Below are 12,175 nucleotides of genomic sequence, written 5' to 3'. Positions count from 1 at the left end.
GTATCTAGGTGAAGACTAGTTCAAACCTTCTCTACTCTCTGAAAGTATTTTTGGGAGAAAGGAGAGTTTCAAAAATATATCTTCACTCTTCAATCCCTTCTACTTTCCTATCTTGATGCTATGATAAGTACAATCTAAAATAAAAATTTTTAGGAAGCTGGAGGATCACCTTATTTTAATACTAAGAGATTAAAAAAAAAAAAAAACCCTGCAGATCCTAAATCCTGTCTTAGTCTGTTCAGGTTAATATAACAAAACACCATAAACTGAGGGGCTTATAAACATCATAAATTTATTTCTAATATCTAAATGATAGAAGTCAAAGATCAAGTTGCTCACAGATTCAATGTCTAGTGAGGACTCACTTCCTGGTTCATAGATGGCATCTTTTCACTGTTTTCTGACAGGGTGAAAGGAGCAAGAGTGCTTTTTCAGGCTCCTTTTGTAAGGGCACCGATCTTATTCATGAAGGTAGCACTCACGCAACCTAGTCAGCCTCCATAAGGAGGCCTTACCTCCTTATGGAACATTACCAGGTTACATTTCAACATTTTAACTTGGGGTGTGGTGGGAACACAAACATTCAACCACTTCAGTTCTGTAATATTGCATCTAGAAAAGGCAGAAGCAATCTCAGGCAGAATAAGAAAGTGAACCAAAGTGCCAAGTCTGATATAAGACCAGTTTAGCTAAAACAAAGGGCGAATTGGAAAGTTAAATGAGTATTACAATGTAAAAGGACCTCTCAAAATATCTAATCAACACCTGCTCAGGCCAGAATGGAAAAATGAGGATTAGATTCACTACTCCCCTGTCCTCCCACCTCTTCCTAAAAAAAAAAAAAAAAAAAGAAAAAAACTGAAAAAAATATGAAAAAGTAGTTTTCAAGAAAATTGATATTAGGCAAGGGAGAATAATAATCCATGAGAGACAGGAAATAAAGGAGATGAGCCCTACAATTGCTCTACTTTATTGATTGGAGGAGTGTTTAGGCTATGGATCAGGAAGAACCTAGCAAAGTCAGTGAGCAACTTGAATTGAGGAGATGGAGCTGGAAGTTGTGGGAGGCTGTAATAGAGTTCACAGGTTAGAGTACAGGAGAGATGAAAGTTGCATAGATAATTCCAGAGATCTGCAGCGAGTTCCACATGAATCTTTAGCTGACTACTGAACAGTCCATGTGTGTGAAAATACTACCTAAAGCTGGAGGAAGAAACACTTGAAAAGGATTAAATAATCCCCAGAGTTCATATGGGGCCAGGAATGGTGCCTCTTCCTACCTAATGGAGGGGAAAACAAAGTGGGGGGGAACATCATAATTCACAGGCTATCACAGAGTAATCACAAGGATTGTGCCTCATATTGGGAAGAGACTATTCATAGACTAAGTGCTTCTCTTGTTCCATAAAAGTAAGACTTGAAAGGATCAAATTATTTCAAAGCAACTTGGCTGCACCTCAGAATAAACTGAAAAATATTTACAAACACACTAAAACTCCAACAAAGTAGATTTTACAATGTTGGCCATCAAATAAAAAATTATCAACAATACGTGACCATAATTATTGACCTATGGCACAGGCTTTATCACAAACATGATTACAGGCACATCTCAGGCTGACTGTGTTGCCATGACTATTGCTGCTGGTGTTGGTGAATTTGAAGCTGAGATTGCCAAGAATGAGCATATTCATGAGCATCCCCTTCCGGCTTATACACTAGATGTGAAACAACTAATTGTTGGTGTTAGCAAAATGTATCCCACTGAGCTGCTCTACAGCAAGAAGAGATATGAGGAAATCATGAAGGAAATGAGTGCCTTGAGAAAGACAAAAACTGGATGGTGTCACTTGTATGTGGAAAATAGAAAAACCAACCAAAGTGTCAGATATAGTCAAACTTAAAAAAAGGTAAACTTGGGAGCTCACCATAAAACTGAGGGACCCAATGGAGAAGGGGTAAGGAGGAGGGTGAGGATGAGAACAAAGTGGGGATAAAGCACAAAAGACTATGGTGGTGGACTATGGGTGCTTTGGTGATGGATGGGTGTGCTATGGTGACTACACCTGGTGGGAAGATACTATATTCACAAAATATTGACAACTACGTAAAACAGTGGTACTTCACTAAAATTAAAAGGAAATCCATATCTATATTAAGAATATTGGCTACAACTCTAACACAATAGCATTTGTGCCAATTTCTGGTTGGAATGGTGACAACATATTGGAGCCAAGTGCTAATACGCTTTGGTCTAAAGGATGGAAAGTCACTGGTAAAGATGGCAATGCCAGTGGAACCACACTACTTGAAGCTCTGGCTTGCACCCTGCTACTAATTCATCCAGTGACAAATCCTTGCACCCCTACCTTCACCATTCAGAACACCTACAAAATTGGTAGTATCAGGACTGTCCCTAGGGGATGAGTTGAGACTGGTGTTGGCAAAGCAGACATTGTGTTCATCTTTACTTCATTGTTACAACTAAAGTCTGTCGAATTGCACTATGTAACTTTGAGTGAAGCTCTTCCTAGAGACAATGTGGTCTTTAAAGACAAGAACATGTCTGTCAAAGACTTTCATCATAACAATGTAACCGGTAACAGCAAAGATGACCTGCCAATCGAATCAACTGGCTCCACAGCTCAGGTGATTATTCTGAACCACCATAGCCAAGTCAGTATTGGATATGCACCTGTGGTGGACGATCACACAGCTCACATTGATGCAAGTTTGCTGAGCTAAAGGAGATTGTTGTTCTGGGAAAAAGTGAAAAGATGAACCCAAATTCTTGAAATCTGGTGATGCTGCCATAGTTGATATGGTTCCTGGCAAGCCCGTGTGTGTTGAGATCATCTCTGACTACCCTCGTCTAGGCCATTTTGCAGTTCGTGACTTGAGGCAGATGGTTGCTGTGGAAATCATCAAAGCAGTGGACAAGCAGGCAACTGGAGTTGGCAAGGTCACCAAGTCTGCCCAGAAAACTCAGAAGGCTAAATGAATAGTATCCCCAATACCTGCCACCCCAGTCTTAATCAGTGGTGGAAGAACAGTCTCAGAACTGTTTATCTCAATTGACCATTTAAGTTTAATAGTAAAAGACTGGTTAATGATAACAACACATTGTAAAACCTTCAAAAGGAAAGGAAGATGTTTTGTGGACCATTTGTTTTGTGGGTAGGCAATTTTAAGGTACTAGTTTTTAAATTCAGTACTTTTTAATGGAAACAACTTGACCAAAAATCTGTCATAGAATTTTGAGACCCATTAAAACAAAGTTCAAGGAGGGCCTCCCTTGTAGTGCAAGGGGTTAAGTACCGCACTATGAAGCAATCTGCAGCCTCTGTAGCACGAGTTCGTTCCCCAGCCAGCCAGGGAGCAACCCACACTGTGAAGCAGACCTCTCCTGTCTCGCCTGCTCTCCCCTCAGCTGTGTATTTCAGTCAGTCTGCCTGTTCTGTTCCCCAATGTCTCTGGTGAATCCTCTCATCGCTCCCCCCACCCCCGGCATCTCTGACCTGTACCCCAGCTCTTGTATGCATAAATAAATAAATCTTTAAAAAAAAAGTTTAATGAGAAAGAAAATTACAACTGTGTAGATAAATATCATAAAAAGGCTCTAAGTATTCAAAATTCTTTTAAAAATGTATGAATACCTAAAGGAAAAATAATAATACATTGAGAGGTATATGACAAATATTGCTGAAATGAAAGAAGCCCTAAATAAATGAGAAGAAATGGGTTAGAGCATTAATATTAAGATGTCAGTTAGCCTCAAATTATGTATAGATTCAATCTTCAATACAATTCCAATCAAAATCATAGCATTCTTCATTGTAGAAAATGACAAGTCAATTCTAAAATATGTATGAAAGTGCAAAGGAGCTAAAATAGCCAAAATAACTTTGAAAAGAATAAAGGTAGAAGCCTTTTACTGACTTCAAGATTTATAAAATTAATCATGACAATGAGGTCCTAGTATAAATATATGCAAATAGGTCAATGGAACAATATAGAGGATTCAGAAGTAGACACACAAATACATCATCACTTAATTTTCAAAAAAAATGGAAAGGCAATTCAATGTAAAAAGAGTAGTATCTTTCCCAACCAATGAATTTCCATATGACCAAAAAAAAAAAAAAAAAAAAAGAATCTCAGTCCATATTTCACACCATTTATAACAGTAACTCAAAGTGGATTTATTTCAATGTTAAAACTTTTATAACACAACAATATGAAAAAAATTCTATGAATTTGGATCAGACAAAAGTTTATTAGATATAACATCAAATACATCATCCATAAAGTTTAAGAAAACTGGTAAAATACACTGTCAAAATTAAGAGATTCTATTTATCAAAAGATACTATTGAGAATGTAAAACGTATCAGACTCAGAGAAAATATTTTCAAAGCACATAGCTGTTAAAAGATGTATTTTCAGAAATAATTTTCAAAATTCAAAAACAACAAAACAACCCACTGGCAACAGTCCAATGATCCACTAGGTGAGTGGTTAAGAAAGTTGTGCTTTATCTATATAATAAATGCCATTAACTGAAGTTTGTACCTTTCACCCCAAATTCGTGTGTTGAAGTCCTAACCTCCAATGTGTTTTGGATTTAGGACTTTAAGGAAGTACTTAAAGTGGAATGAGTTCATAGAGTGGGACTCTAATCCAATCTGATTGTGGCCTTGTAAGAGGAAGAGAGATATAGGTCTCTCTCTCCACCACAAGGTGGTGAGAAGACAAAGTGACAAAGTGAGAAGATAGCTATCCATAAGTCAAGAACAAAGCTCTCACAGGAAACAGAAAAGGCCAGCATCTTGATCATAGATTTCCCAGCCTCCAGACCTATGAGATATAAATGTCTACCCTTTAAGCCAGCTAGTGTGAGATAGTTGCCCTAGTATGTTTGGTATCACAGATCAAATAGTAACTGGTATATATATAAGTTTACGAAAACCCATGGTAAACTGGGTATATAAGGAATATTTTAATTCTGAAATTATTTCCTTACTGTTACTTGATATGGGTAATTATACTTCACAGGAATGATTCAGTGGGATGATGGTAGAAGCAATGTCTTCTGAGAGATCCTCTTTGAATGATCCATACAGACACTCTGCATTTGGGAAATCCAGGTAATCTGAGTTGCAACCAAGAAGTCACTGCTTGAATGCCCCTTTTTATATTGTATAGCAAATAGTAAAAGCCTGTTTGCAGCTTAATCAATTATGTAGTATCAGGGTTTTCCCCTCCCCACACTATTGTTATTAAGGAAAATAGTATATGCATTTCAAAAACCATACCCATTTTAGATTCATGTCTTTTTTTCTTTAATACATACTTTAGGATCAAACTCAGAAGAATATAAAATAAAGTCCTCCATCACCACGCCTCAGTCTTCAAATTCCCCCCTCAGAAACAAACCAACATTATCAGTTAAAAAAGAAAGAAAACTTTTTAAATTTTATTTTATGTATTTTTTACATCATTTTTCATTTTTGCACAATGTATGCATTTTATATATTTGTTATATATTAGTCCCCATACAATTCCCCCACCCTTGTTTTGCTCCTACTCCCTTCTCCACCCTCCCCTAGTGTGTCTCTGGTTTATAGTTGTTTGTTGATTCTGATTTTTACTTTATTATAATTAGTATTTTTCCTGGTCCCTTTATTTAGGTTTCCTAAATTCCTGCTATGAGTGAGACCATCGGTATTTTTCTTTTTCAAGAAAGAAAACTTTTTTATTTAATGCAGGGTTTGCTACAAATGAAAACTTGGTAATTGAATTTTATATGGTGGGGTTTTTTTCCAGAAAGGTCATGGCTATTAAATCATGAAATAATGTTATAACATTAAGTTATGAGGTAATACATCTGCCCTCTGGCTTGTAGCTGTTACCAAAGTTGTCTAATGAAACTTTGTTTTTCTCCATCTAATATTTGTCAAGATTATATAACCTTTAAAAAAATTCCTTTGCGTATACTGGGGGCACTCATCCAAGTCTCTGCAGATGATTAAATCTAGAAACTTTGCATGGAGACAAGAGTGGTTGCCCCAAAGGAGGGGTTAGTACTTTATTAAAATTTTAATGCTCAATTAAAAAAAGCTGATCTTAAAAAAAATTGAGAATTCCCCTATAAAATTCCACAAAGAATCATATTCCTGGAAAAAGTTGTGGAATGATTTTTTACTACATCTTATCTTTAATTAAAAATTTTAAAGTTGATAATGACTATTTAGACTTAGCAGGAATATTAAAAATATCATAAATCCCAGGAAGGGAAACACAACCTTATTTGCTTAGTAAATTGGTGTCTAGCAACTGAGAAAGACATCTTTCCACAAAGCCATTTCTAATTTACAATATTCATTTCTTCTTGTGTCTGAATTTTTAGCTGAGTTAATATTGTGTGACTATATGGGGAGATATAATTTAATCTTCAGTTGAGGAGAATACTTCAGTTAGGTTTTAGTAAAAATTCAAAAATGTAAACCAACTACAGGATAGAAAGGATTCCAAAGCTTGCAATCTTTCAGTACTCTTGACTTGGATAGAATATGAGACATAAAACATAAGGCTTAGTTTAATGTACATTACATGTAACACAAAAATATTTATTAGCAGCCTAAAGGCTAACTCAAAACTTGATGTGATAATGATATGTTAAGTTTAGAATTATACAATTTCTAAATGACCTTAGCTATTATATAATCTTGCTATGAGAAAACTGAAACATAGGGATGTTAGAGATTCTCAAGATTTCACAGTAACTTCAGGGTTTTAGAACTTCAAGTCCAGATATTCAGAAAATTGGGTCAATACATTCTGTACTCTGAATTGAGTCTGTATGTCAGATTTTTTTTCTAATTTTAAGAAATTGTTTTCTATTGATGCAATTCCAGGAAGACTTGACTAAATTCCTTGGTTAAGTGCTCTAAGTGCTCTTCTGGGCTCCCAAACAACCTATGTCTATCCCATTTTTCACTCTTTAGCACAACTTACCGATATGCATGTCTCCTCCCCCTACTACATTGTACACTCCCTGAGAGTTGGACTGGTTTATTAACCCTCATTGTATCCTTGACTACTATAATGCTTAGTACATAGTGAATATTTAATAAAAATACATGTTACATTTTTCTGACTTTCATTGAAATCTTTCAGATACTCACCATGATTTGATCTTTGCCTACTTCTCTAGCCTCATATCCCTAGATTATGACATCAAAGTGTTTTAGTTTTGTGCAAAGATCAGTTTCTTACAGTAGTTTTGTTCAATGGGTTACTCTCCCGTTTAACCCTCCCTGGCCCCCATCTCATTTCATTAACAATCTGGAATTATTTTCTCCTGTCAGTCTTTCCTAACACATGACATCTCCAAACCTAAATTGCATTAATGCTCCTCCTCCCAGCTCCTGTAGTTTCCCTGCACACATCACATCATAAGGTAATTATGTAAACACTTCACCCATGTTCTGTTTTATTCAGGTTGGTATCCTCCAAGATCAGTAAACTTTCTGGCACGTAGATGACTTTAAAGTGTGATCTGAATAAAAAACACATAATCGAAGTGGAATCTTCACACAAAATGTATGTTAAGGAAGGCATAGATGTGAAAACACAAATAATTGGATATTTAGTATAGTTTCCTGAGACAACTGAAATAGAAAAAGGGTTTTCCATTTTGAGACTTTAATTCAAGTTACAAAGCAATCAATAAAGATCTTTATGAGATAGGAGAGAAAAACAGCATTTGGCTATCTTTTTAAAGATTGTGATGAGGAACTAAGAAAGCACATCACTCATACAAATGTTAATATATTGGTTATCGTAGGTATGGGGAAATTTCCAATCCTACCAAAAATACATACTAAGATGAAAAACCAGAGGTTTTATTTAAATACTGCCCCCCCAAGTGGCCTAGACTACAAGGCATCACCATTACTCCTAAATCATTGTGACTAGAGCCTTTCCTAATATTTTTTGACTTCAAATGTACATAAAGTTTGAAAACTACTTAATGGCACTCCGTTGCGTGCCATTAAGTACAACCATCACCACTACGCATCCTCTTAACCACTGTGCATCCACCTTAACACACATGCCCCAATCTCCTTCTTTTCTCATTAACTGTTTGAACAACATTGAGCTTTAGGGAATTGGGATGAGTGAAGGAAACTGCTAAAGGATTACCCTTCATGGACTAGTCAAATCACAGGCTTCTGTTTAATGGAATCAAAGAGCTAGAGGCATCACTTCATCGCCCCCTCCCGCCCTTCACTTTCCAAGAAATAACCACATAACAGCACCCCCGTCGCTCCAAAACCCCAGCAGGCGAGTCCCAAAGGGTGACTGTCCCGAGTTAGTCCAGCTCTCCCACTTTTTCTCACTCTGCAAGGCAACGCCATGACCGGGCTCTCCACCCCGTACTGTAGGCAGGAGGTGAAGAAAAGATAAGAATTTACAACAAAGTAACAACCAGCGCTGAAACCCCAGCCTCCTTCCTGCTCTCATCCCGCTCCCTACTCTTCGGGAATAACCCGCTCAGGACCCACGCTGACTCCTTTAAGCCTAAAGCCCTGCTTTTATACCGGAGCTCGCGCTTTTTATTGACGCAATCCTCCCGTTCTCGCGGGAACTTGGGAGCGGGCGGCGAACTGGGCGGACAAATCTCTGGAAATCTCAGTTGGCGCTGGCGCTCTAGAGGAGGCTGAGGGACTTGAAAGGAGGGGGCGGGGTGGAGCGCGGCGCCTGGGAGGGGCGGGGCCTAGCCCTAAAGAGGGAGGGAGCAGGCGGGAGGGGGTGGTGAGGGAAGGCCGGGGGCGGGGCCGCACTGCGGGGACCTGTTGATCGCAGGTAGGGCCCGCCGGTCGGCGCTCCCTCGGGATTGGGGCATTCGCGCATGCTCATTGGCTGCGCTGGGCCAGTAGCCGAGCGGCGGTGACGAACCGGTTCCTCCGCTGCGGTGCTTGCGGTAGCTGCGATGGCGATGTGAGGGGGCCCGAGGCGGGATGGTGCTGACCCGGGCAGGGCCGTCTTTTTCCAGCCGGACAACCAGGTCCTCCGTCCGACAGGCGGTGGGGGAGGCCGAGCCGGGCGAGAGGTAAGCGTCTAACCGTCCTCGCCGTCTCCCTCAGCTCGCGACACCCACGACCCCTCCCTCTGTCCCTTTTTCCCACGGGCCCGGCAGGAAGCGGCCTCCTTTTCCTCGCCCCCCCACCGGCGCGCTGGGCCGCTCACCTGGCCGCTCCCGGGTGGATCCCGGCCCCCGGCCGGCTGAAGGTCGGCGGGGACGGCGGTACCGAGCGCCCTCCGAGTGGCCAGGGGCCGCGCCGCGCCGCCCGTCCAGTGCTGGCCGCGGCTCCTGTCCCTGCGGCTTGTCCCCCGGCCGCCTCTTCCTGACCCTCGCGCCTCCCGTTGCCCAGACCGCGCTCGCCCTGCTCGCTCCCCTGCATCCTCGCCGCGCCGTCCGGCCGCAACCCCTCTCCAGGGGTTCTGCTTCGTCCTCCCCGCCTCCCACGTGCCGCCTGCGCCGCGGGGTCCCTCGGTTTAAGGTTGGCTCCACTCGATTTCTTCTCTCACTGGGCATCCCTGCTCGGGGTCTTCTCACCCCACGCTCCTTCACCTCACCAAGCAGGTTTCGCACTCTGTTGCCTCTTTTATTTCTTCCTTGGCTCTCTCCGCGTTTCGGTACTTGGGCTTGGATCGCTTTTGTTAATCGGTTTGTGTTTTGGTTTTCAGCATCGCTTTGCGCTGGAGTTGGTTCTCTACCCCCTCGTACTTTCGGAGGCCCTCAGCTTTCAGCCTTTGCCTCTCTTCTAACACCCTATTGCAGGCTTTCCGTCTAATGGCCCCTGCTCTTTTCGTTCTCTTCCATTGCTAGTCTCTTTGCTTGATTGTTTTTCTCTAAAACTGCCCTTTTTTTTTTTCCTTATTGAATACATTTGTCTTACTTTTTATTCAATCTCCGAAGAGTTCTAGTCGCTTCCACTTTCTACTTAAGCTTGGTATCCAGCCACTCAGCATCCAATTTAATAAAATAGCTTCATCGTTTCTTCTCTAACTAGAAATATCATCAAAAGCATGACAATTGCAATAAACTTATTTACTGTTGAAAGCTTTGATTTTTGGAAATTGTGTTTACCTGATATGCCCTGGGAATCAGCTTGAATACAGACTCGGTGAAAGTATGAAGGATTGAGATTTGTTAAAGGCTGACTGACCAACAAACATAAAGTTAAACTTTGAAAATTTTATTGTTCTTTATGAAGTATACTTAAAAACTAATTTTAAAATGGAATGTAACAAAATTTATTTTATAAACTTTCTCATTTGTTTTATACACTTATTACAATAGATTACATCATTCTCGATTGTTCTCTTTGATAAATGCACACAACATCTACTAACTTAATAGAACTTAATAGTGTGCTTAATGAAGGAGAAATATACGAGATCAGAAGTATTATATTTTTAAATTAGACAAAAGACCTTTATAAACAGTTTTGGAGGTCCCCTTCCCTCCCCACCCACATTTCATTGTGAGTTGGTTTACCTAAACTTCTGTTTATGAAATAATGCTATAGTAACTTAATTTGGAAGCATTTGCTAAAGCAGTTATTTTCAGCGAAGTTTGCCTTTATTCTAGGGTTGAAGATCGACTGGATTATGTATTTCGTTCTGGAATCTCAAAGCAATCCACAAACAGTAAATTCTTCTTTACATTGTCTGTGTCAGGTAGGAATTAAAATTTTTCTGTTTCTGGTGTACAGAAAGAAGGGAAACACCAAAATATAAAAGTATAGCTTTTTATTCAAGGTGATATGAAAGATAAAAGTAGGAGACACAATTCAGGATCTAGTGTCCTAAAACCACACCTCTTTTGGAAGAACTAGCAATTATTATATAGTGTAGGAGGTGGTGAATGCCTCAACTTTTAAGATTTTTTAAAATGATTTTTCCAATGCATATAGAGATAATTGCTGCTTTTAAAGGATGCTTTCCCTGCTTTCAAAGACTAGTCTTTTATTTTTAGGTAACTATTCATTAAAAAAGCAAATACTTACACCAAAATCTTTTTTTTTTAATTGAGTTGATTCTGTGCTTTTAGAAATTAATATAACGATTCATGGTGGACGGTAGGGTCAGGACTAGAAATCAGAAGAGCTAAACACTTAAGATGACTCATGACATTAGTTTGTAGAAGCCACTTAACCTCTGTACCTTGGTGTCTCTACTATAATATATGGGTTAAAAAGGTGGCCACCCAGTAATCTTTCAATAGCAAAGTAAACCATAATAATTTAAACATGCTTAGGGCCATCACACACAAAAAAAATTGCTTAATTTTTATCTCTTTTAGACTAGGTAGTAAAAGTATATTTGAGTATTTACATTCCAGATCAAGCTGGAATTTCCTTTTCTTTTTTTAATATTTCAGACTTCTTTGAAAAGTTTGGTAGAATCCTGGTGAATTCATGGACCAGCTTAGATAGGTTAATGTTCATGTACAATGAAGCAGATGCTATAGTATTCAGTGTATAGAAAAAAATATGCCCTTTGTTTGCCAGGAGTTGACACTGGAAGGAGTATAAGAGTTATACATTTGGTTGCCTGCATAGTTTTCTGTTTTCTTATATTTTTAACTTTGTGTACTAGAAAGATCCTTGAGAGTTGGGGGTTGTTTCAGGGAAAGGGTAAGGATTTCTTTTGCTTTGATTTCAGGTATTGAGGAATGACTTGTGAAAAGTGCATTTTGTGATCGGTACATATGTGTACTTAAATGAGACAGGAGCATATAGGTTTCAAGTAAGTAGTGCCTTTGTTTTTCTTCTCTTGAGCTGTCTTGTCAGGAACAAAGTTTAGAAATGAATGAGAATAAGAAACGGAGTGGTGATATGGAAATATGCAATTTTAATGGACCCAATTTTTTTAAGAAAAGTTATAAAGCATAGGTTGTTAGGTCTCATTTTTTCAGAAGGAATAGAGTGAAAGAACTCCACAGTGGGCTTCATCTTTTTTTTTTTTAAAGATGGACAGTTTTTAGCTGATACCGAGTTGGTTATTGATGGTGTGCTTAATTTTAAAATAGCCTCTTTTTTCTTAACAGGAATATAGGGATGTTATGCATATTATACCATTAAGATATGTCTCCTTGAAT

General features: G+C 39.1%; 1 pseudogene across 1 annotated transcript; it reads left to right on the top strand.

Moving 5' to 3' along the window:
- Positions 1-1,045: 1,045 nt before the first annotated feature.
- On the top strand, positions 1,046-3,001 carry LOC311187385 (elongation factor 1-alpha 1-like; annotated as a pseudogene). The gene is made up of 3 exons: positions 1,046-1,086; positions 1,510-1,815; positions 2,147-3,001. The product of its transcript is annotated as an elongation factor 1-alpha 1-like (transcript).
- The last annotated feature ends 9,174 nt before the right edge of the window (positions 3,002-12,175 follow it).

The sequence above is a fragment of the Talpa europaea genome, assembly GCF_964194135.1.
Source record: "Talpa europaea genome assembly, chromosome: 2".
Lineage (NCBI taxonomy): Eukaryota > Metazoa > Chordata > Mammalia > Eulipotyphla > Talpidae > Talpa > Talpa europaea.
Note: the sequence above shows the minus strand (reverse complement) of the source record. Positions and strands in the feature narration are given on the sequence as shown.